The sequence below is a fragment of the Onychomys torridus genome, chromosome 1 (genome assembly GCF_903995425.1).
Source record: "Onychomys torridus chromosome 1, mOncTor1.1, whole genome shotgun sequence".
NCBI lineage: Eukaryota > Metazoa > Chordata > Mammalia > Rodentia > Cricetidae > Onychomys > Onychomys torridus.
The window spans coordinates 25,909,960-25,935,440 of NC_050443.1; positions in this window are offsets into that span (position 1 = coordinate 25,909,960).

Sequence of the window (25,481 nt, forward strand, 5' to 3'; positions counted from 1 at the left end):
ACACCTAAAATAAATAAATAGGAATTTTTTAATTATCAAGCATAGGAAGAGACAAGACCAAGAAGTGGGAAAACATTCAGGCAGAAATCCAGCAGTTTAAGTTCACTAGACACTGATTTTTCAAGTGAAATTTGATAAGTTTGGGGAAATTGCCACAAGAAACTCACCAAAAAATACCAAACACTTTTTATTTAGTTTTGCAGTTTTGTTTGTTTAAAACAAGGTCTCACGTAGTCCCAGCTAGCCTCAAACTCACCGAATGGTCTTAAATGCCTGATCCTCCCACCTCCTAAGTGCTGGGATTACAGGCGCACAGCATCACACCCAACTGTTCTGGCTAGTCTTACGTCAACTTTGTATGAGGTATATGGTCCCTGAGAGATGGGATACAAGCTGTAAAGAGAAATAAACCCTTTCTTCCCCAGGTTGACTTTGGCCATGGTGTTTTATCACAGCAACAGAAACCTAACTAAAACACTGGCTAAAAACTGAATGTTTCTTAATGAATGGAAGTCCTGTATTTGAAAACATTTAACAGCTAAAATCAGTTAATCAGTAGACATATATTTTTGTTGGTGTGATTAAGTACCATGAGTAAAAGCAACTTGGGGGTGGAAAGGGTTTATTTGGCTTATACATTCCAATCACAGTCCATCACTGAAAGGAACCAAGGCAAGAATTCAAGGTAGGAACCTAGAAGCAGAAACCAAAGCAGAGACCATGGAGGAATGCTGCTTTCTGGATTATTCCTAATAGCTTGTTCAGTTTGTTCTCTACTATGGAAGACTATCTGCTCAGAAGTGGCAGCACCCACAGTGGGCTTAGCCACCTCCTTCCCTCATCAATCATCAATAAAGAAAATACCCTACAGACTTGTCAACAGGCCTTTCCTCCAAGGGAGGCATTTTCTCAATTAAGGTCCCCTCTTCTCTCCTTCTTTCCACATGGCTCTGGCCTATAACAAATTGGCAAACACACACACACACACACACACACTACTAACCAGCAGCAAATTTTTACTAACAAATTAAATCTGGACCATGTTCATGGACATGCCCCCCCACACATACACACACATACACACACATACACAAACACACCTGCACGTATTTGTATGTGCATGCTTATATATGTGCACACAATCACATACACAAAGAAAAACTGAAAATTTTGTCAAAACTGCAGAAGAAAATGAGAGGCAGGAGACTGTGAGGCAAAATATTAAGATTTAGCATACAAGTAATTGAAAGAAATGAGGAAAGAGAAGGCAGGGATTAGGGGAATACTTAAAGAGATAATGCCCAATGATACAAGAAAATAATAAAAAATAAATAAAAAATAAAAAATGAAAAAAGAAAGTAATCAGCTAAGCTTACAGCATAAACTATTCTAAAAACAGATACTAACAATTGATTAAAAAAAAAATAAGCCACACTGACAAGCAGTTATCTACACCTCAACCAAAAAAAAAAAAAAAAAGACTAAACGTTGAAGCAAAATGAAAATAAAGTAGAGATGTTAAAAGGACATTATAGGAATAGAAAGAACACACATTCAGAAAATGCGTACCACTGAAAGAAAAAACAGTGGGGCTGGAGAGACAACTCAGCTGTCTTGCAGAGGACCAGGTTAGATTCCCAGCAACCACGTGGCGGCTCACAACTATCTGTAACTCTAGTTCTAGGGGACCTGGAGTCCTCTGCTGGCTTCTGTGGGCACTTACATACACCCAAGCCTACATATACACATAAAATAAATATTTTATTTTAAAGGAAAAAAAAAACAATGAACAAAAACTGTAGGGTCATCTCTGTGGATGCAGAAGGAACTACCAGCAAAATCCAACTGCCTTTCACAATAAATATGCTCCACACATCAAGAAGAGGAAAACGTTGAACCTTTGCATAAATGAGGTCACATGTGGCAAGCCAAGGAATGCCGGTAAAAAGTGCAGAGGTAGATTTTTTTAAGTATTATGTCCACAAATACCATAAATATGTAGGTTACACATATGAAAATGAGCTCAAAGTAGCCATGTCACACCACACACTCCAAACTTTACTTTCACCAACTAAAATTTTTCAAAGAATGGATAATTTCATATTTAATCTTATATTTTATTTTAACTAAAATACAAGCCAAGAAAAATGGGAAAGATAAAATCCAAAGATAAATTTAAATGTCAGGAGGAAATAGTTCTCAACTTGTTCATCAGGCTGGTGGTCTCCCCACTGAGCGGTACCACAGCATCAAGGCCATGGGGTCCTCCTGGGGGCCTGAACCCTGTCCCCTTCATGGCAGGCTACTCACCACTAGCAGGGATCAGCTGTTAACCAGACTTATTAAAGAATGAAAGTATGAGCCAGGGAAATAGCTCACGAGTGAAGTGCTTGCTGCATAGGTGTGAGGACTTGAGTTCAGATCCCGAGCAGCTGATGTGAAAAGCTGGGCATAACAACATGCGCCTGTAAAGCCAGCACTGGGGGAGAGGGTGCAGACACAAGATCCCTGGAGCTCACTGTCCAGCAAGCCTAGCTGAAATGAATTGGTGAGCTCTGTGTTTAGGGAGAGACCCTGTCTCAAAACATAAGGTAGAGACTGATAGAGGAAGACGCCATATGTGTACCTGTGGCCATCACATGCATGTGCAAAGACACACACACACACACACACACACACACACACACACACACACACACACGGCGGGGGGGGGGGGGATGAAGCTAGCTCCCATTTTAGAAACTAATGAAGCAATAGGAAATGGATTGACTGTCACCTTAAAAACTGGAGGTATGTAATATAGACTCAAGGTGCTAGGCAGCAAGTAGCTCCAAGGGGGCAATTCCCAAGAGAGTAAAGCCAGTGAGATTCCTGCTAAAATACCATGAAGTTACTTCCAGGAATACTCCCGGGCCATGGTACAGTGAAAGAGGTCTCAAACTGAGCTCCATACCCAAAGAGACAAACTTCAAGTGGCACACAGAAAGCTCTAGTGATCTACAGAGGGTTCTTCTCCTCAATTCTTCAGCTGAGTTCTATTGTACCATTTGTGTGGAGGAATCACCCTGTCAGGGAAAATACCAGGATGACACTGTACATGAGAATTGTCAAAGGTGATTCTATTCTACCTAGAGTCTCTGGCTTCACAGCACCAGGGAAGAAAAGCTTCCTGGTAGAAGGGTGGAGGACTGAGCTCATCACCCCACTCTGGACCTCCTGGGCTGTTTAACAAAGCTATGGGTGAGGATGCTGGAGTACTTATGAACCCAGGCCACGAGCTCCAATAGGTAGAAGAATGCTTCAGTGTGTTAAGGACATATGTAAGAGATTTTTATGTTCTTTAACATTTCATATGTATTTATTAACAGTTTAATTTTACATATTCACTCATTTTAATTGTCCCCTCACACATTTTAATGATACTGTCTCACTTTGGAAATATAACATCAGAGATAAATCATCCAGTCTTTTACTCATTTTTTTAGTGCTTCAAGGATTTCACACGATGTATTTTGATTATGTTCATCCCCTCCTGTGACCCCCTCATAGATCCACTTGACTTTGTCTCCTCTAAAAAAATAATAATGATCTAGTACAGTTTGTGCTGTCCAAATTCTCTCAGATGTGTGGCCTTCACTGGAGGGTGGTAGACCTACAGGGCCCACACCCTCAAAGAAAACTGACCTTGCCTTTCCCAGCAGCTATCAACTGTCAATGGCTCCTTAGCTAGGCATGGGACTTCATTCCCACTTTCCTTTCCATGCTGAGATTTTGTCTGGCTTGAGCTTGTACATGGCATGTGCAAGCTGTCATAATCACTGTGTATTCATATGTCCAACTACCCTGCTGTGCCCTTGTAGTCATTCACTACCTCTCTCTATTACAAACCCCTCATCTTCCACAATGGTCCCCGAGCCTAGGAGTGGGGATGATATCAAGTATTCTATAATATATTTTTATCTGCTCCTGGATCAGTTGTGGGTCTTCATTTTAAGTGTTATCTACTGCAAATAGAAGCATCTCTGATTAATGTTGACTGATGCACTAATCCATAGGACTAAGGATAAGTCATTAACAGTCAATTTAATGCTACGTCCACTTAAGATAGTAACTATAACTATGTATGGTGTGTATTTGTGTGTGTGTGTGTGTGTGTGTGTGAGTGAGAGAGAGAGAGAGAGAGAGAGAGAGAGAGAGAGAGGGAGGGAGAGGGAGAGGGAGAGATGGGGAAGAGAGATAGGTAGAATATTTAACTGTGTAAAGATTGTGACATTTGCTTATGCTGTGAAATACTATTTTACCTGTGTATAGGTGTGTTACATTTGTTTCTGCTGCATTTGTTTAATTATGAAAATATGTGTTACTATTTCACCTTTCCTGCCTAAGGTACCTGCTTGGTCTAATATAAACATGAATGGCCAATAGCTAGGCAGGAGAGGGATAGATGGGTCTGGCAAGCAGAGAGAATAAATAGGAAGAGAAAGAAGGGAAGAAGGGGAAGAGAATAAAGAGAAAGAGAGGGACACACTTGGAACCAGAAACCAGGCAGCTGTCAGCCAGCCAATCATGGAGGAAACAGGACAGTAAGATATACAGAAAGAAAAGAAGGTAAAAAGCCCTGAGGCAAAACACAAATAAAAAGAAACAGATTAAAATATGAGCTAAGACTGAGCATTCATAATTAATAAGAAGTCTCCTTGTCATTATTTGGGAGCTGGTTGGTAGCCCAAAAGATAAAGCCTTGTACACAGAGAGAATGTGCTTGGGCATGTAAGGGCCACACACATAGTACACTTTACTGTCCATGTCAGAGACAGGTTGTTGCACGCTGCAGTGTATTCTTGGTCATCAGACCCATGAGCTTCCTGACATTCTCCTGTAATCCCACTTTACTCTAAGAATTCTAGAAATACAGCTCTAAGCTACCACATCAGGTTTAATGTAGGTCCTTGTCCTCCAAATTCAGGTTCTACATTTATACAGCAAGTGCTTTACCTCACTAAGTGATCTCCTTATCCCCAAACAATTAAAAAAAATAAATTGAACATCTCAAGTTGAAAACAGATAAAGCATAAATTTAACTAATCCATTAATAAAAACCAGGAGTCAGATATTGGAGTAAAACCTGAAAGATCAGGAAAGCAAAGGAGCAGCCACCAGTGACTTCCTTCCTCTTCCTTCCTCCAGTCCAAAAGGGTAGAGAGCCTGTCTCCACCTCACCTTATCACTTCCTGTCTCCGCCCCACCTTGTCACTTTCTAACTCCTCTCTGTACAGATCTCCAGACCTCTATGGTTAACTAGTGGCTAGCTCCACCCTCTGATTTCAAGGCAAGCTTTATTTGTCAGAACACAAACAACATATCACATAACAGAAGACCACAGTGTATGAGGAGGAAAATACGATTGAAGCTGGTTAGAATAAGGAAGAATAATGATACTGTCCAGAATGAAATGGAAATAAGAGATTGAACAAACAAATCATTGAATAGGGAGAGATTTCTAAAGGCAATAATATTGGAGTCTCAAAAGGAAGAATGACAGGGATCAAGGACACAGTAGCCAAGACATTTCCAATCTGTGGGGAAATGTAAACCCAGACACAAAGTAAATTCAACTGTACACAAGCATATGAAATCTGAACAAAGTGCTTTCTATACCTGTTTGAAAATGTTATGATACCCATCATTTTTGCAATAAATACACACTAATAATAAAAGATAACCAGCCAAAGAAAAACACAATTTACAATCTAAAATAGAATCATAAGGAAAATTTTAGCAAAATACAAGATAATAAAGTTTCTTAAAATAATGACAGAGATATTCTTAAAACCAACTAAAGAATATAGTACATGTTCTGTATAGAAAAACAAACAGATGGTAACAGATATACAAAATTTCTGCTAAAAATGTAGCTTGTATGATTATCAGGAGATAGTAGGAAAATTTTAATAACAAGGAAGAGAAACTACCCAGTAAAACTATCTTGAAAATTGAGTGTGAAATAAAGGCCTTTTAGACATGTAGAAATTAAGAAGAATTCAATATCTGTTGTGCTAGAAGGAATACAGTTCTGCCAAACAGCAAGTGAGATCCACACCAAAGAATGAGGATAGGCATGGTAAATGTTCCTTAAAGATAAAATGTTTGTCTTTCTCATTTTATAAATGTTTTAGAAGGTAACGAATTGTTTAAACGAAGTAACTTATCACAGAATTCAGTGGTTCGAATGAGAATGGCTCCCAGAGGCTCATATATTTGACTGCTGAATGCTTGGCCTTCAGTGGGTGGAACTGTTTGGGAAAGATTAGGAGGCGTGGCCTTGTTGGAGGAGGTGTGTCACTAGGGGTGAGCTCTGAGGTTTCAAAAGCCCATGCCAGAACCCCCCTCCCTCCCAGATACTGCTCCAGCACCATGTCTATCTGTGTGCCACCATGCTCCCTGGCATAATGGCCATGGACTTACCCTCTGAAACTGTAAGCAAGACCCCTTTCATTTTTGAGCCACCTTGGTCATGCTGTATCTCATAGCAACAGGACAATAAGTAAGACACAGTGTTTACAACATACATAAAGTATTATAGTAAAATGTATTGGACAACAGCAAAAGGGCTAGAAAAAAAGTGAAATGTTCTAATGTTCTTTACCATATGAAATATAGGATAATAATGAAGGCAGATAGTGATAGGTTACAGACATATTGTCAATCCTAAGATAATCATTAAAGTAGCAATGAAGAGTTATAGCTAATGAACCAACCAAGGAGATGAAATTAACTCATAAAGCATATTTCATCATTATAAATACAGGCAGAGTAAAAGGAAAAGAAAGAGAATATGAAATGAATAGAAAGTAATTGTAAAGATGGTAAATTTGATCATCACTGTATTAATGATCATAGTAATTAAAAATGGCCTAAATACTCCTACTAGAAGGTAGAGATTTTTCAGAGAGGTTTTAGTAATATATGACAGATTCAAACCCCACCACCACACTTTACATTTACACTCACAAATGGAGCAAAAGATAAATGATCATATAAGAAGTTAGAAGATAGTTTAAACTGAAGGAAAAGGCAACTGTTTTTGAACTGGATAAACAGCATATTGGAATGTAGGGGCTACAACTAATGTAGAATCTAGGAGGAATTTTTTTTTTCATTTCCTAAGGAGATTTTTTTTCTCCTTTTTTTTATTTATTATATTTGTGTTTTAATTTTACACATCAGCCATGGGTTCCCCTGTCCTCCCCCTTCCCGCCCTCACCCTCACCTTCCCCCCAGCCCCTCCCCTCCATTCCCATCTCCTCCAGGGCCAAGACTCCCCTGGGGATTCAATTCAACCTGGTGGATTCAGTACAGGCAGGTCCAGTCCCCTCCTTCCAGGCTGAGCAAAGAGTCCCTGTGTAAGCCCAAGGTTCCAAACAGCCAGCTCATGCACTAAGGACAGGTACAGGTCCCACTGCCTGGGTGCCTCCCAAACAGTTCAAGCTAATCAATTGTCTCACTTATCCAGAGGGCCTGATCCAGTCGGGGGCTCCACAGCCTTTGGTTCATAATTCATGTGCTTCCATTTATTTGGCTATTTGTCCCTGTGCTTTTCCAATCTTGGTCTCAACAATTCACACTCTTACAGTCCCTCCTCTTATAGGAGGAAATTTATAATGCCACATGTCGACATAGAAAAAAATGTTCAATACTAGTCATGGATGTTTTCACCACAAGAAAGTAGAATAAAAGAGGATACATTATTCTGGGGGGATAACAGGAGAAAATATACAAAACTCAATGAAGTTAAAAACTATAACCAAAGCTGGTTCTGTGAACCAAAACAGAACCAAACCTGCTTCCTTGAAGATATCAGTAAAATCAATAAATCACTAAATAATTTAATTTAAGATTGTGGGAGGGAGGGAGACAGAGGGAATGAGGAAAGGGGGAGGAGGGAGGGAGGGAGAGAGAGAGAATGGAAGGCAGCATCACAACAGAGCCAACAGCTGCTGAAAGAATAATAGCGTAGTTTGAGGATGACCTGTTCTGTAGTCCACAAGGAACTTATTGTTTTAAATTCCAAAACCCCACCATAATTACAGTGACTGAGAATTCTATAGCTCACAAGGGGCAGAGTGTACACTCTATTTTTACTCTCATCAACATGGTTCTAGGTAACTGAGACAAGTAAGAGCCTCGGGCACACCATTTCACAGTGGGTATTGTGAGTCTCCAAGATGTAAAACCAGTAGCTTGGGAAGGAAGGTGTTCTCTGCTAACTCACGTGGAAGTTCAGTTCTACCCTGTGGAAAACATTATCCAGGTGCTTTGTGAAGAGACATCTGATATGAGTGAAAACAACAACGTGTCTACAAGTCCCCAGCTCCCTTGACTTTTTCATTCCAAGGCATGTGTGTTATATAATAACCCAATGATGTATTCCAGTGTCAGCCCACAGGTCCTACTGGGAATCCTACCTGACTTCAGGGTTTCTAGCTGGAAACTCTTCCCTCTGCCCTTATGTAGAAAATATTTGAAAACAGAAAAGTTAAAATAACATTGCAATAGAGAAGGGCTAGAGAGATGGCTCAGTATTTAGGAGCACATACTGCTCTTGCAGAGGTCCCAAGTTCAGTTCCCAACACCCATGTTGGGAGGCTCACAACCACTTGTAACTCCAACTCTAGGGTATCTGATGCCCTTTTCTGGCCTCCATGGGCACCCACATACGTATATGCATACCTCCACACACAAATACATAAATAAAAATGAATCTTTTAAAATATAACAATAGTGTTATACACTGTATATGTTATGGTAAGAAACCCTTTTTAACTCTCATGAGCTCAAATGATTCTCCTGCTGGATGCCCTAGCTGGTCACAGGGTCATCATTACAACCTGACAGCAGCCAGAGATTGACCTCTGTGTCATTCACAGAAGGATTCTCTCTGATAATAGCCAACTCTCTAAATGCTATGCATTCCAGACTGCCCAGAGGCCTGGCAGGCAACAGCCTATTCCATCCTGTTTAAATAAAGATTTCCAAGGAAAATAAATTCATGGCAGCACTCATTATTGATCATTCTCAAAACTGTCTGGAGAATTCCCCCAGAGGGGGCTTAAGAAAAAATTAAACATGGCTTTCCTGAGTCACTTCCTGCTGTTTTTCTACTTCATTGGTTTCTCTCCCACAATTGCCTGTGTTCCTACAGTCACATGACATTTGACTACGGCTGAGTTATTTCAGAAAACTTCTGGGGCGTTTGTCACCAATTTGGAGGTGAACAAGTGCAACAGTGATACCTGCGATGAGATGCCCTTCGTGTCTTCTACACTATCTCCTTTGTGCCTTCACTCATTTTAACCCATCCTAAATCTACTCTGTTCAAACCTACAAGCAGCCAATCCTGTCTGTTTCCTCTCCTTTGACCACCTCTGGCCAAAGCCTTTGTGTCAAGGGCTTCCCCGGCTGCCATTCCCATTTTCTGATCTCACAGGTCCCCATCACTCTCTCTGTGAATTAGAGATATGGATAATTTCCCCAAGAACTAACCACACCTTATTCTTTGCTCCTGAGATTGTCATCTCCTCCCAACTTCAAGCATCATCCATCGCACATAGCTAGAACTCACCTCTTTGTTGCAGGCAAAGCTTCTCAATTAACCTGCCCAGCCACACTGCAGCATTAGCTCCCAACAACCTTTGCGTGTAAAATCTCATGAACGTCTCCATAACCACAGACATTTAGCAAAGAAATTGTGGGCATGAATGGCATCCCCAGGAAATACTTACAGGGGCACTATATCAGAGCCTGAAGTGCACCCAACGAGACGAGTAGGAAGTGACATATGTGAGCTTCCTCAAAAGTGACCCAGGTGTCAATGAATAAAGGCAAGCAATCCTGAACAAACAGCCCCTGCATTCTGACAGCAACAGTTTAAAGAGCAACTGGGACTTGTGAAGGATCCAAAGCAGAGAAAGAGAGAAACCGTCAGAACTTTCTACACTGGCCCTGTTCTTCCCCCAGGAAAGAGTTACATGTGGGCGAGATGAATTCTCAAGCCTGCTTAGTGTCATAGAGCTTTTTATGTTTGCAGAAACCTACACACTAGATATTCATGAGGAAGGAACATGGCAAGGAAACATTAGTAAATTAATAGAAGAAAAGAGAACATCATGTAGCTCTTTAGAAAAAATAAATATGGCCCTTTCATGGGACTGGAGAAATACACAACATGTAAAATGAAGTGAGGGGAATTGTGTTACATGTAAAATAACTCTGAGTAGACAGCTATGGATGGATCATCTATATCATCTTCTCATTACCCAACTCAGAGAACCTCCAGGGAGAGGAAGCAGAAGGATGTAAGGGCTGTAAAAAGATGCATGGGTCATCAACACACTGTAGCTTGGATTATGCATAGGACCTACACAATAAAAAGCCAGTCACTCTCCTTTGGGCTTGTGGTCATTGGTTTGGTGCCCTTGCTCCAGTAGATGGCCACACAGCCTTGTACCACATGTGGGCAACATAAACTGAATTCAGTGGGTTAGTAAAAAGAAGGGGCCATAAAGTAGGCAGGACAACATGGGGGAGGGGCTGGAGGTCATGATGGGTAGATATACTCAAAATCCATTCTGTAAGTGTAAGAAAAATTTAAATATAATATTTTGAAAATGAAATACATATATACTCTTCATAGGAACAGAAGTTCCAGCAAGAAAGTATAAAAATCACTAATGATGATTGTCATTGAGTGGGTTTTTTACTTAATTTCTCTATTTCTTTTCTTTTTCTTCTTAAAGTTTCTAGAGTTGTTTCATATTTTTGTTCAGGCCTATACATGGCCTAAAAGCTTCCAGAACCTTTTGCCAATATTGGAGCAGCAGATGCTGAGCAGCAGTGGGTACAGGTGGAAACAGAAGGTGAGGAACATCTCTAAGCATCAGCTGGGATTCTCTTGGTCTCCCAGCTCCCACTCCCTGAGAGGCGAGGCTGGCTCAGGCCCCAACGGTGACGGTGGTGGGGAGGTGTGTGAAGCCGGGCGAGCTGTGCCAGCTCTCGCTAATCCTCTGCAGTATGGTTCGCTGCTAATTTGTCATGGCACATATTTGCCTTATGTCTAATTAGCATCAAATTGCAAACTGCTATTTGCTAACAATTTGTTACATCAATCTGCTTGAAAAATCTATAGTTTAGAATTGGATTGCAACTTATCCTGTCTATCAAAATGCTGGTTCACACATACACAAAATAACTTCCCCTTCCCGCCAAAACCATGGCAATGTTTGCAGTGGCACAAAAGGAGATGGGGGAAGGGGTGGTGGTGTTTTGTGTTTTGCCAAAGAGAGAAGAATAACCATGAGGTGTCTCATTTGGAATGATCTGGCTTTCTTTCCCATGGCTGTGAAAGATGGATGCCTGGAAGGGGGTTTGCACACAGAGAAGACAGGCCAATTCTTCTTCAAACCCTTTCGAGGAAGTCAAGACCACAAAAACCATTTGGAGAGCTTGCCCTCAGGTGCCAGAAATAGCATCCCAAGGTCAAGTTGTACAAACAGCAATAGGGATCTGTCAGACCCAGGCCTTGAAGAAAAAACCGAGGGATTCTGCTTCACCAAGCATCTCACATGCATGAATCACCCTGTTTAACACCAGCAAGCATCCAGGGAACCAGGGACCAATATTTTCCCCATTTACAGAAGTAAATCTGAGGCTGGGAGGTGCGGGTTGCTACAGGTCATGTGTACAGCCAGTGACAGAGCAGGGATTAAAGTCTAGCCAGACATGTTGCATTAAGAAATTCTAAATATCAACAATAGATGGTGGAAAGAACAATGACGGTGTGAGATAAAATACTGCTAAAATGAATAAACAAGTAAATCAATGGAAACCATGCTGGTGATAGCTTAGGTTTGAGCAGCTGCTGATTGGTTGACCCCCAACATTTCCCTGTAGTTGAATACACTCCAGACACACTGGGGCCCTCAGTCTCCTCTTCTCTCCTGACCTCCAAAGCCAACTCCCATTAGCACTAGAAAAAGACTAAGATAGCCACTCTGATGGGGCGGGAGTGGGGGCAGCTCCTGTGCCACTCAAGAGAACCCCAAGGCAGTACTGGGGCCAGGAGATCCTCCTCTTCCCTGTTAGTTGGGCAGAAAAGAAGAGAGCTTCCAGTTGAGAGAGGCTGGTGCTGAACTGCAGAGTGTGAGTGTAGAGAGTGACACACTCAGCCCAGCATGTGGCTGGAGAAAATTGCCCAACAGGCTACAACTCAAAAGTGGTTGAGGTACAATAGGCTGCCATCGGGTGTCTTTTGGCTCACTTTAAATCCTAGATGACATTTTATTTCCAATCCCCTTATTTATTTATTATTTATTTATTCATTCATTCATTCATTCATTCATTTAATATTTATTATTGATTATTTATTCGGTACTGGGGATCCAGCCCAGCACCTGGAAGCACTCAAGTGCTCTATCACCAAGCTTCATCCTTAGCCCACTTTCAAATGTTTTATTTTCAGAAACAGTTTCACTACATGGCCGAGGGTTGACTGTGAATTTACTGCATGGCTCAGGTCGTCCTGGAGCCTATGATTCTGCTGCATCAGCCTCTGGAAGAGCTTGGGTCATACCTGCACGACATATTAAAAAATAGTAACTGGCATTATTTTCATTACAAATGCTAAAACATGAATACTTCCTTTTGCAGCATATTAGAATCCATGGAGTGGAGATGAAAGATCTGGAAGAGAATCCCTGGACACATGCTAGTTCTCTGCTACACTCAAGTTTGCTCAGCTCGGGAACCTCAAGTACAATCTCCCACCACCCCACAGAAAGCAGAATGCTTTCTTTCTTTCTTTCTTTCTTTCTTTCTTTATTTATTTATTTATTTATTTATTTAAGTGTAATAAAATATCCTGACAAAATCAATGTAAGGGAGGAAAGAGTTTATTTGGCTCACAATTCCAAGTTAAGGTTCATCAATTGGGGAAATCAAGGCAGGAACCCAAGCAGTTAGACCATCATACTGTATCTGAAATCAAGAGCAAAGAAAAAATTAACACATCCTTGCTTGCTCTCAGCTAGCTTTCTTCTCTCTAATACTCTTTAGAACTCACTGCCTAGGGAATGTTGCTGCTCACAGTGGGCTGAGTCTTCCTACATTAAGTAACCATTACAATAATCCTTTGCAGACATGTCTACAGGCCAAACAGACCCAGATAACTCCACATTAAGATTTTCTTCCTAAGTGATTCAAGGTGGTATTACGCTTAAAAAATCAAAACCAACCATCATAGATTTGACTTTATGATTCAAAAGGCCATCAGTCTAAGGGTGCCCATGTCTCTTACACACATTTCCCATAATCTACTCCCATCTTTCTGCATACCTAAATCATCTATGACTTACTTATAACACATAATTCAATGTGCATGCTATGTAAACCTATATTACATGGCTGTTGGAATAATGACAAGAAAAGAAGCTGGACTTGTTAAGTATGGAGGCAACTGAAGCTGACAGTGTGTTTGCATCTAAGCTTGGTTGAATCAACAGGTAAGCAGCCCTTGGATATAGTGGGCCAACTGTGTTCATGTGATGTTCAAGAGAGTTCCACAGAGCAAAGTCTGGTGAGCATCCAGCCCCTGGGAATGAACAAACAAAAAAGGTGTTCTGTAGGAACAAATGCCTGAGCTGAGAAAGTATGTGGTATTGTCACACTGAGTCTGGCTTGCCACAGGGATTCATTGTGCCCATTTCCTAGCAAAGGGCATAGTTTTCTGTAGCATGAATCTTAAAAGGTTTTACTAATAAAAAAAAAAACCAAGGCCAGTTATAGGGGTGAATGCTAGAAAATCGGAGAAGCAGAACAAACCACAGCCACCTCACCTTGCCAATTCCTCAGCTGATCCTGTTTCCTCAGACTGGAAGCCTCTGAGTCCTTATCCAAATGGATCTCAGGTGAACTGTGCTGCTCAAAAGCCTGAAAGCTTAACCAGCTCTAGTTCCTGGTCCTCATGCCTTATATACCTTTCTGCCATCAATTCCTGGGATTAAAGGCGTGAGCGACCATGCCTGGCTGTTTCCAGTGTAGCTTTGAACTCACAAAGATCCAGATGGATCTCTGCTTCTGGAATGCTAGGATTAGAGGTGTATGTTACCACTGCCTAACCTCTATGTTTAATATTATGGCTGTTCTGTTCTCTGACCTTCAGATAAGTTTGTTGAGGTGCACAATATATCAACCATAGTTTACTCCATCTTGCAGACAAAAATAAATAAATATATCCATGCCTTTCCTTATCCATTCTGTAGAGGGTGTCTGGGTTGGGTCCATATCTTAGCTATTGTAAGGAATGAAGTAGTAAGCATGGATGTGAGGGGGAAAGGGGAGGAGGATAATGGTATGGTGGTTCAAATAAAAATGACCCCCACAGGCACATAGAGAGTGGCACTATTAGGAGGTGTGGCATTGTTGGAGGAAGTATGACACTGAGAGTGGGCTTGGAGGTTTCAGATGCTCAAGCCAGGCCCAGTGGCATTCTTTCTTACTGCTGTCTGATGATCTAGATGTAGGACTCTCAGTTTCTTCTCCAGTACCATTTCTGCCTGCATGCTACCATGCTTCTCAATCATGATGATAATGTGGACTAAACCTCTGAACTGTAAGCCAGCCTCAATTAAATGTTTGTTTTTTTTTTTATAAGAGTTACCATGGTCATGATGTCTCTTCACAGCAATAGAAACTCTAAGATAAATGGGGAGGAAAATATCACAAATAGCCTATATACTCTCTCATCTATAGAACCTAGATTTATACACACACACGCGCGCGCGCACACACACACACACACAACATGCATACATGAATGAATGAATTCAGTAGGTTTATATGTAAGTCTGTATGTACAAAAATACATATGCTGAATATGTATGGTAGCAATAATAATTAAAGAAAAAGGGAATTTGAGAGAAAGTGGGTGGGAAGACATTGGAGGAGTTGGAGCGAATAAGGAGAGGGGAAAATGATGTAAATATCATACTCATACATGAGATTCACAAAAAAATAGAAGCATATTTTAAATGAAGTTCAATAAGGGAAGAAACGATGACTTTTCCATAAAGTTACATAGTATGTGCATGTGTATACCACCCACATATATCTTCCAATAGACTTTAAATCATCTCTAAATTACTCACACACATAATACACTATTATGTACATCATTGTTATATTGTGCTATTTAAGTAATAGTGAAAAGGAAAATAGTCTGTGCATATATAGTAGAGGAAATAATGATTTTTTTAAAATATTTTCTACCTTTGTTAGTGTCTTAATCAGGGTTTCTATTGTGATAAACACCATGACCAGAGAAATTTGGGAAGGAAGGGCTTTATTTGGCTTACACTTCTACATCATAGTCTATCACTGGAGGAAGTCAGGGCAGGAACCAAAACAGGACAGGAACCTGGAGGCAGGAGCTGGTGAGAGGCCATGAAGGGGTGCTGCTTACTGGCTTGCTCAGCATGCTTTTTTATAGAACCCAGAACCTTCCCATGGATGGCACCACCCACAATAGACTGGGTCCTCCCCCATCAGTCACTAAGAAAATACCCTTCAGGGTTGCCTGTAGCCCAATCTTATGGAGGTATCTCCTCAGTTGAGGTTTCCTCCTCTCAGATGCTACAGCTTGTATCAAGTTGGCATAAAACTAGCTAGCCAGCACCATCAGTAAAATCCACAAACACAAAACCCTCATATGGGTGGTGACAATTGTAATCTCTGCAAATTGCTTCTAGGTGGGAAAAGACTGTGCACCCTGAAAAACTGTCCTTGGGGACTGCATTCATGTTCACTCACTGGGTCACAGAAGCCATCACAGCATGGGCACACAAGCTCAGGATCTAGGGGTAAAGTCAGGGATCTCAACCAAATCAGGGCTGTCAGTTAGGTGAAGGGATATCCAGAGACTAGGCATAGGGGTCTCCCTAGGACACCTGGATCACTCACACCTGGAGCCACTGTACAACAGCTAGTCTCTACCCAGCAGCAAGAGGATGACCCTCAACACAAAGCCATCATGCCCATCAGTCAAAGCCCAGATAATCCCTTTGTATCTAGTTTAAGTCTAAAGGAACAACATTCCTAAGAAGTCATTAGCCCCACCCCTGATGGCATTGGTTGTATTCCCTCCACTGCTGACCCCACAATGGGACAGAAGGGAGGATAGACTCTCTGGGCCTCCATGTTCTGCATCTGTGTGACAAAGATCCAGGGTTACAGTAGCTGAGTGAGTCTTTGCTCCAAATTGGGTTCTGGAAAGGAAATGAGAAGCTGTTGGAAGCCTTCCATGAGGTCAGAGTGTGTGGGAGCCCACCCAGAATGTCTGCGGCCCCCACACACTGCTGTGCCGTGTCATGTCTGCCTCTCCCTCCTGCCTGCACAGAACACTTCAACCTTTTCAGTAACTCCAAGGCATCCCTAGGACCCACGCACAGCTTCTGTCAAAATGTCGAGCTGCTAACTATAAACTTTATTCTGATGTCTTGATTTTCGGGAATAATTACTCTGCACCTAAAATGTTAGCCTACTTACTGCTTGTGCAAAAAGATGACAATAAAATCAATGTTGCACAATTCCCAGATGTCCATCAAAGCCTTTTGCAATGTTAATGGATCTTTGGACAGAAGGTGGTATGAGTGGGTGTGTGGCTCTGGCAAGGAAACAATCTTTCTCTCCTTAGCTTGCTAGACCATATCTCCATTCTGAAGAGTTGGTTCAAGGGTCTGGAGAGATCACTCAGTGGTTAAGAGCAGTTGCTGTTCTTGCAGAGTCTGGATTCATTTCCTAGCACCTACACAGTGGTTCACAACCATTTGTAACTCTAATTCCAAAGGCTCCCAATGCCCTTTCCTGGTTTTATGGGCCCCAGGCACATACATGGTACCCAGACAAACATGCAGATGAAATACCCACACACATAAAATAGAATAAAAATAAAAAGTTTTAAAATAAATAAAACAAAAGTTTTGTTTAAAGTGCTGGGTGGGAGACTGCAGAAATGGAGGGGGAAGAACAGACTGGAAGTCACAAACAGCAAGGGGGATACTCTTAAAGGGACTGATGGCACCAAACCATCCCCATGGAGGTTGGAAGAGACTCAGAGAAGGGAGCAGTCTTCCCAGGACCACACAGCAAATGAGTAGTAGTGAAGTTAACACTTGATCTCATAATAGGCCGTGTAGATCCTATTTAGAGTTTTGGCTTGGTCTCTGCTGCTTTTGAGCTTGAACAGTTTTAGCATTCATCCCTCCAGCCAGGAAAACGGGCTAAACAAGAAGCTGTCAACCTGAGGGAAACACAGTGCTGAGGTCTGCTGGGGTCTTCTAGACTCAAAGAAGTCTGGGGAGGTGTCTCGGCCACTTACACAGTAGGGAGTCATGGCATGTGCTGGCAAATGTGGGTCTTAGAATTCTCATTGGGTTTGGCTTTGTCCACGTGCATTTCTGAAATGTCTACCTCTAAGTTACTTGAGGAGATGGGAAGGTATATTGTTCTAGATGGAGAATTGGCTGTGACAAACCCAGCCTTAAATCTCTTCTGATCAGGCTGGCAGCAGACCCAATCACCCCAGCACTCAACAGCTGAGGCAGGAGGATTGTGAGCTACAATTCTGTGTAGCTCTGTGCTACAGAGCAAGGTATGAAGAAGAAAATGGATAGATAAGTTATTTTTCTGTTGCTGTGATGAAACACCATGACGGAAAGCAACTCAGGGAAAAGGGAATTTGTTTGGACTTATGGTTCTAGAGGGATAAGAGTCATTTGTGGCACGAAGGCATGGCAGCAGCTAGCAGGCATGGTAGCAGGAAAGGGAAGTTGAGAGCTCATATCTTGAAGATAGACATTAAGCAGGGAGAGAAAACTGGAGCAAGAAGGGGCTTTTTATACTCAAAGCCTACTCCCAATGTTACACTTCCCCAAAAATGCTACACCTCCTAACTACCACCCCCCAAACAGCACAACCAACTGCAGACCAAGTAGTCAAATGCCTGAGCCTATGGGGGACATTTCTCATTTGAACCACTACAAAACAAAACATTTATCAGCATCGCTGTGGGATGTTGATGGCAGTGGAGAAATGAGTCCTGCAAGACTGGGTGGGAAAGGCTCCATAGACCAAGCCAAGGAGGGCAAGAAGCAAGGTGAGAAATGAGGAAATTACTCTTCATTGTGTCCTTTCCAGAGCCACCACACAGGTCAGAACCCTTCAGTGTCTCCCAGTCCAATACATGCATGGTGTGGTGGGATGGATGGGAGCAGGGGGAGAGCAGAGTCTCAAAAACATAAACTAGTATCTGTGGCTGAGATACTAGTTTATGTTCTGTCCAGTCTTCAGTGATACCATTAAGACAGAGGGTGTGAACAAAGGGCCAGTGGGGAGGGAGCAGCACATTGGTACTTCAGCCGATCGAAGCCATCCTCCAGTGGAGCTGAAGAGGCCATCCTCCAGTGGGGCTGAAGAGGCCATCCTCCAGTGGGGCTGAAGAGGCCATCCTCGAGTGGAGCTGAAGAGGCCATCCTCCAGTGGAGCTACAGCAGTTTGCCTCTCAGCATCGATCTGTGTTTTAAATCCACACACAGAGGCCAGCCTTTGAGAAGGTGACCACTAGAAGTGCTTTTTTTTTCTTTCTTCCTTCCTTCCTTCCTTCCTTCCTTCCTTTCTTTCTTTCTTTCTTTTTTTAAATGACTTCCGCCCCAGACTTCTGTCTCCTTGGCTGTGTGAGTAGAGCAAACAAGTGACTTCAGCAAAGAACTTCTCTCCCAGGCCAGAACCCTCACGTTCACCTTAATCACAACCCTGGCTATTTCCTCCTGCCCATCTCTTTTCTATTCACTCGATTTGTTTGTGGGTCCTTTCCTCTATGCTCAGTAGGAGATTTGATGGGTTAAATAATTCTGTCTCTAAGAGGTAACCCTTTAAACTGGGTGTGGTGGTGCACACCTACCATCTCAGAACTCAGGAGGCTTTTGCAGGAGGATTACAAGTTGCAGACAGCCTGGATAATATCGGTCAAAGAAAAAGGGAAGGAATAAAGAGAGAGGGGTGAGGAAGGGGGTGGGGAAAAGGAGAGGGAAGGAGGGAGAGACAGTGAGAAAAAGGAAGGAAGGGAAGAAGGGAGGGAGGGAGGGAGGGAGGAGGGAGGGAGAGGTTGAGGGAGGAAACCTTTGAACCCTGTCCATGTTTCCAGTCCCTCCAAACAGTTGTGTGTTAGTACAGCTGCCCCCAGTAGTGGGAATCCTCACATCATTTAGAGGGGAAACAAAATCTACTATGGTTTTTGTTCCCTCGATTCCCTTTTCTTTCACTCAGAAAATTTGAGTTGGACAGGGTAGCATCACTCCCCACCTAGGAAACTGCTTTCCTGCCCTCCAGGTGCGGACTCAGCCTAGACATGCTGTGACGCCATATCATCCCACTACTGCCTTTTCTGGGCTCACCAACAGGACCATGAAACACTCTGGGCTCCAGAAAGGTCATCTGGGGCTTTAACTATATGAGGTCTTGGCCTATATCCCATCATTTCCCATTTGAAATACCTTCAAAGTGCTCAGTGCAGTCCAAGCCAACCCCATTGGGTGAGTGGTAGAGAGTGCAAACATGGCCTCCAGCCTTCACACCCAGGCATGCCTGATCTGATCCCTCCCTTCTGCCCTCCACAAACTGAAACTGGGCAAGAATGACTCTTAATGGGAAGAGGAAAGCGAGAGAGCGAGAGAGCAAGAGAACAAGAGACGGGGGGGGGGAGGGAGGGAGGGAGGGAGGGAGGAAAGAAGGAAGGAAGGAAGGAAGGAAGAAAGAAAGAAAGAAAGAAAGAAAGAAAGAAAGAAAGAAGGAAGGAAGGAAGGAAGGAAGGAAGAAAGAAAGAAAGAAAGAAAGAAAGAAAGAAAGAAAGAAAGAAAGAAAGAAAGAGAAGAGCTGACTTTTGTTGTTCTCACAGCAGAAGCAATGTCCAAGCATCCATCACCTCTACATGATGAAGGAACTCTGTCCCCTTACCTATGACCAACAGCAATGATTTTTTTCAACTATTCTACAGGAGTCAAAAACCCAACAAAGCACATCGCGGGCGCTGTAAAGGGAGCACGCTGCTCATGTCTGTGACCACTGTATGCAAAGCTTGGCATTAGTCACAGCCAGGCCGGCTGTGACAGGCCTGAAGTGAGGGAGATTAATGCGAGGCTGGGGTACTTTATTATTGTCATTCTGTTCTTTTAGACTCTGCCTCTGACTTTCAATTTTGCTCCAGAATTAATTGTCTGCTCCCTGCAGTATGACTGATGGAGAAGGATATGCATAGCCCAGGCACCTGGCTCTGGCCTTGACAGTCTCGGGCCCAGTGTGGGATGTATTGTGTGTGGGGACAGATGGGTATCCTTCAAAGAAATCAGCCGTGCCACACCTGACTTCAATCAGATGTGACCAGAGATTATCCTTTGCTCGGAGTCATTTAGGCTTGTAGGGTTCCCTGCAACATGTCCCCCGCCTATTAAGAACACTGTCTGGTACCCAGCGCTCAGCCAGCTGCTGAGGTTCTCTGTGGCCCTTCAGGGCTCTAGTGTGTTCTTCCTTTCTCTCTACCTGCAGTCAGTTGCTGGCACCGCCTCCCAGCTCTCCGCCTTCCCAGTTGTAGCAGTGGCACCTTCAGTGACAAGACATACAAGGTTGTGTCACTGCTCAGTGACTACAGACTAGTCTCTCTCCTCATCAAGGCCACTCCTGCCTCTTCTTCCCCCACCTCAAAAACAACCATTACGTACTTAAATGAGAAATGCCAACCTCCCAAGAAGCTTCCGATAAAATGCAATATTCTCTGCTAGAGAAGATGAACACCAAAGCACCATCCATTAAATACATAAGAGAATGTGAGACTGCATGAAGTCTGACTTAACAGATAAATAAATGTACGAGCTTCCTAAAAGGAAGGAAACATAGCCAGGCATAGTTTTGCCTTTCTAGATAAATAAGCATCCTTCTCGGTCAAATCTCAAAGTAAATACAGACACTCCTTGGACCACTCTTTTTCCTACTAACAATATGTGCATGAAAACTGCAGTGCTATTCCTTTCCTCTCTATTTTTTTATATATTGCATTCCACTTTAAATATTTTGTAAACCTTAAGTTTGGGATACACTCTCATGGTAGACTGTTTGCCTACAGTCCCCAGTGAGGGGCTGGTATGTGGCTCTGAGATAGACCACTTGCCTACTATCTCCCAGTGAGGGACTGGTATGTGGCTCTGAGATAGACCACTTGCCTACTATCTCCCAGTGAGGGGCTGGTATGTGGCTCTGAGATAGACCACTTGCCTACTATCTCCCAGTGAGGGGCTGGTATGTGGCTCTGAGATAGACTACTGCCTACATTCTCCCAGTGAGGGGCTGGTATGTGGCTCTGAGATAGACCACTGCCTACATTCTCCCAGTGAGGGGCTGGTATGTGGCTCTGAGATAGGCCACTTGCCTACTATCTCCCAGTGAGGGACTGGTATGTGGCTCTGAGATAGACCACTGCCTGCATTCTCCCAGTGAGGGACTGGTACGTGGCTCTGAGATAGACTACTGCCTGCATTCTCCCAGTGAGGGGCTGGCATGTGGCTCTGAGATAGACCACTGCCTGCATTCTCCCAGTGAAGGACTGGCATGTACCTCCACAGGAGAGCGGTTGTGCAGCATGGCTACATCCTGGGTCCCATTCCCAGTACTGCAAAAAGAATAAAACCTTTCAGAAGTTTGAGGAGAACAAATCCTAGAGGCACACATCTGCAATGGTTCTGGCTGACTTTACTACAGGGCCTGGAAATCACACTACCAGGACCTGAGATACAGAGGTCTTCCTAGCCTTTCCCCAAACAGTTCCATTAATGTCAAGCTCTGATACCTGAGGCCCTCCCACCTTGAGACTGGGTATACTGAGACTTAAAGAGTGAAGGCTCTGGGTCTTACGAACTTGCACTTCCTAAAGGATTCCTGAGCCTTGGGAGGAGAAGGTGTGACAGAGATGTCTCATTCATTGCTGAGAACCCCATACTCTCTTATTCTCTACACAATGACCAGTGCTGGGTCTCTGTGTTTATCACCATCTACTGCAAATTGAAGCTTCTCTAATGAGAATTGATAAATGCACTAATCTATGGGTATAACAATAAGTCATTAGGCAACAGTTCAATACTATATCCATGTGGAACAGTAGGTTCCCCCAAGACTTATGACCAATCTAGACACAGGTTCTTAGCTCTGATAATGATGCCAGGTATGAGGACAGCATAAATTTGACTTGATGAGTTTAAAAATAAATAAATAAAAAGAGAAGACAAAGTTGTGTGGATAGGGAAGGGGAGTGGATCTGGGAGCGGTTAGGGATGGGAACAAATATGATCACAATATATTGTATAAAATTGTCAAAGAACTATTTTTTTTAGAGATACAAACTTCATAGCATGTTTTAATATATAACCACTGTATAAAAAAAAAAATCTTTAAAGCGGCAAGGAGCTTAAAAGATGGCTCAGCAGTTAAGAGCACTGGCTGATCTTCCAGAGGACCTGAGTTCAGTTCCCCGCAGCCAAGTGGTAACTCACAGCCATCTGTAACTCCAGTTCCAAAGGATCTGACACCTTCTTCTGGCCTCAGCAAGCATCAGGCACACACTGTGGTACACAATTATACATGGAGGCAAAAAACCCACATGCATAAGTTTTTTAACTTAAATAATCAGATATTTTAAACAATTAAAACAACAGCTGATTTTTGTTTCAGAAAATAAAAAGAATGGTGTTGAATGTGGTCAAAGTCCATGATGTGCTTGAACTCAGATGTCATTAGGCCACCCATACTCTGTACCATGCATAGACACTAATAAAATATCTTTAAATAAATAATAAGGGGTGGAGGAAATATCAACCAATAGCACAAAAGACAGGTGCTGCAGACGTGAGAACCGTTTAAAGGCCAGTTTCCTGTAGCAGGTTCAGAATGTCCTTCTAAATACACTGCCTGACTACAAGCTGTCATAAATTATCCCAGCTTTAACTCTCTGGTACTCTCCCATGATTACAGTATTATGTTAAAGGATATTGAAATATATAATACATTCAACTGTCTCTATAGGTGATACCAAAGGGAAAATTACCACCAGTCAGTGAAGAGAACCCAATCTCATTACATTAATGATTTACCACTGTGGGAAAATGTGGAAGTAACTAGTTGCTTTTATCAAAAGAGGTAACTCCTGCCGCTCCTTGGAAGAACCTAAGAAGGGGCTTTCGCTCAGCCACGCTCACCTTCTCCTCCCGGTACCACCTCCACAACTTAAAGGAGAAGGTGTGCAGCGTACGCTGTGATATCCTTCAAACTTGACATTAAGTATTCAAATGTTACTTAAGCAAAGTGTGAGCAATTAAATTAATCAATCTTGCCAGCCATGTACAGAGCAGATGTTCAATAAATCCTCTTTGCTTACACTGAGGTGGGGGGGGGGGAGTCCACTTCTAACTGTCCTTCAGCGGTGACACTGCTCAGGCATCCTTCGCAGGCCTCCTGGGCCACTGTCAGCCTCTTCTGCTGTGCTTTCCTTTATTATAAATAACAAGAGACCACCTGGTCTACCTGTGCTACTTGGGAGCCTCGGGTTTAATGATCCTTCCTGCGCAGGGCTCCACTCTCTCCTGATCCCCGTAATGGGGCTGATGGGAAAATGATGCTTGGCAGTGACAGATGACTCCAGGCCACCCTGTGCTGCTGACAAGCAGTGAATATGGGCTAGTGTTGCAGAAAGGTCAGGGTGAATGTGCTTGCTTGACTTTCAAAGTTCCTTCAGCAAAACAGGGTGGCCAGCCCCAATCACCCAGACCTTCCAGAGCAGTGCGCTGGCTGACTTTGGGATGGTTCTGGGAAAAGGAGCCCCGTGGGTGTGTGGGCAGGCTTAAGTAAGGAAAATGAGACCATGAGACCGAGTAAGCTGGAGTCTTGCTATCTATGAAAGAACAGTCCCTTATGAACACCTTCACCTTGGGGTGCCAGGACATATGGAAGGTGTCACTCAGTGAGTAGCCCTTCCCCCTCCAAGATAACCATGGACTCTCTGTTTCCTGTTCCCATCCACTCCTAAGCCTGGAGGCAATCTTGTTTTGCCACTACTGTGTGGCAGGGCTGCCGATCTGCTACTGAGAAGAATAATAGATTCCAAAATATGCCAGCCTGCCAATCATGGCAGGATGAGGCCCATCATGTCTCTAAATCTATGCACTGAATGAAAGAACTGGGGACTATGTACCACACCTCAACCCCAGCCCCATATTCTGACTACTCCCCACTGCAACCCATAATGCCACTGACATTCAGAAGTGGCAGCCACCTTCCCGCCCTGCAGATATATAACTTCAACCTTTTGAGGTCTGCCTTTCCATATATGGACTTTATCCACATTTTAATGAGGCTTTAAAACCTCCCAGATTAAGCTGGTATTTTATGTAGAACTGCCTGCATTTTATGATATCCTGACATGTTGTACAACATTTGGTGGCTATATTGATCCTTATAAATTCAGCATCTATATATATTCATGAAAAGTACCTTTTCTCCCCACTCGGGCCACAAGATGAGCCTCACACACATTTTTTTTGGTGAGTGGAGACAATAAAACTGCAATTGTCATGGTTTTGAGCTTACACAGTGTTTCAGTATTTTCAAATTAAACCCCCGGTGCCATCTGTTTTGCAGACTCCGCCACGAGGAAAGGACAGTGTCTGTCCAGGTACCTGAGGCTGTCTGCCCCTGTTTCTCCTTCAGGTGAGCTTGTTAAAAACCCTGAAAGGCTGGTGAGGGCTTTCCATTCAGCCTCCCACAAGGGGACACTATACATCTCCATGCCTGTGTGTTGGTACGACCACAGATGACAACCTCTCCGGCTTTCTTTGTACCATTTACGGCTTTTAATCCAAAACAAATGATCACCGTGGAAGGGGCAAAAAAAAAATATTATCACCTTGGTGAGCATCATGAGTAATCAAAAAAAAAAAAAAAAAAAAAAAAGGAAAGAAAGAAGAAGAAAGAGACTATGGGCAAATTCATCTTCAGCTGCTACAATCAATCTCTCCCATATAGAAATACACAATAACTTGGCGGGAAGGAGCCAAGATTTATGACTTAGAAACATCCACACTGACCAGCATATACCTAGTTTCTTGGCACCCTCCCTACCCGAATGGCTCTCTCTAACAGTTACAATGATAAACTGTCTCTCCCTACTGTTTTACAAGTACATTAGCTTTATTTAATGAGATCTCAGAGTAATTTAACAGATGTATATAGAGCGTACAGCAGGAAAACTCTGACTACTTGGGTGCTTTTGCCAAGGTATTCTAGGACAGCTCATCTGAGGTGTGGCTTCCCATCCTTTGTGCAGGCATTATTTAAAT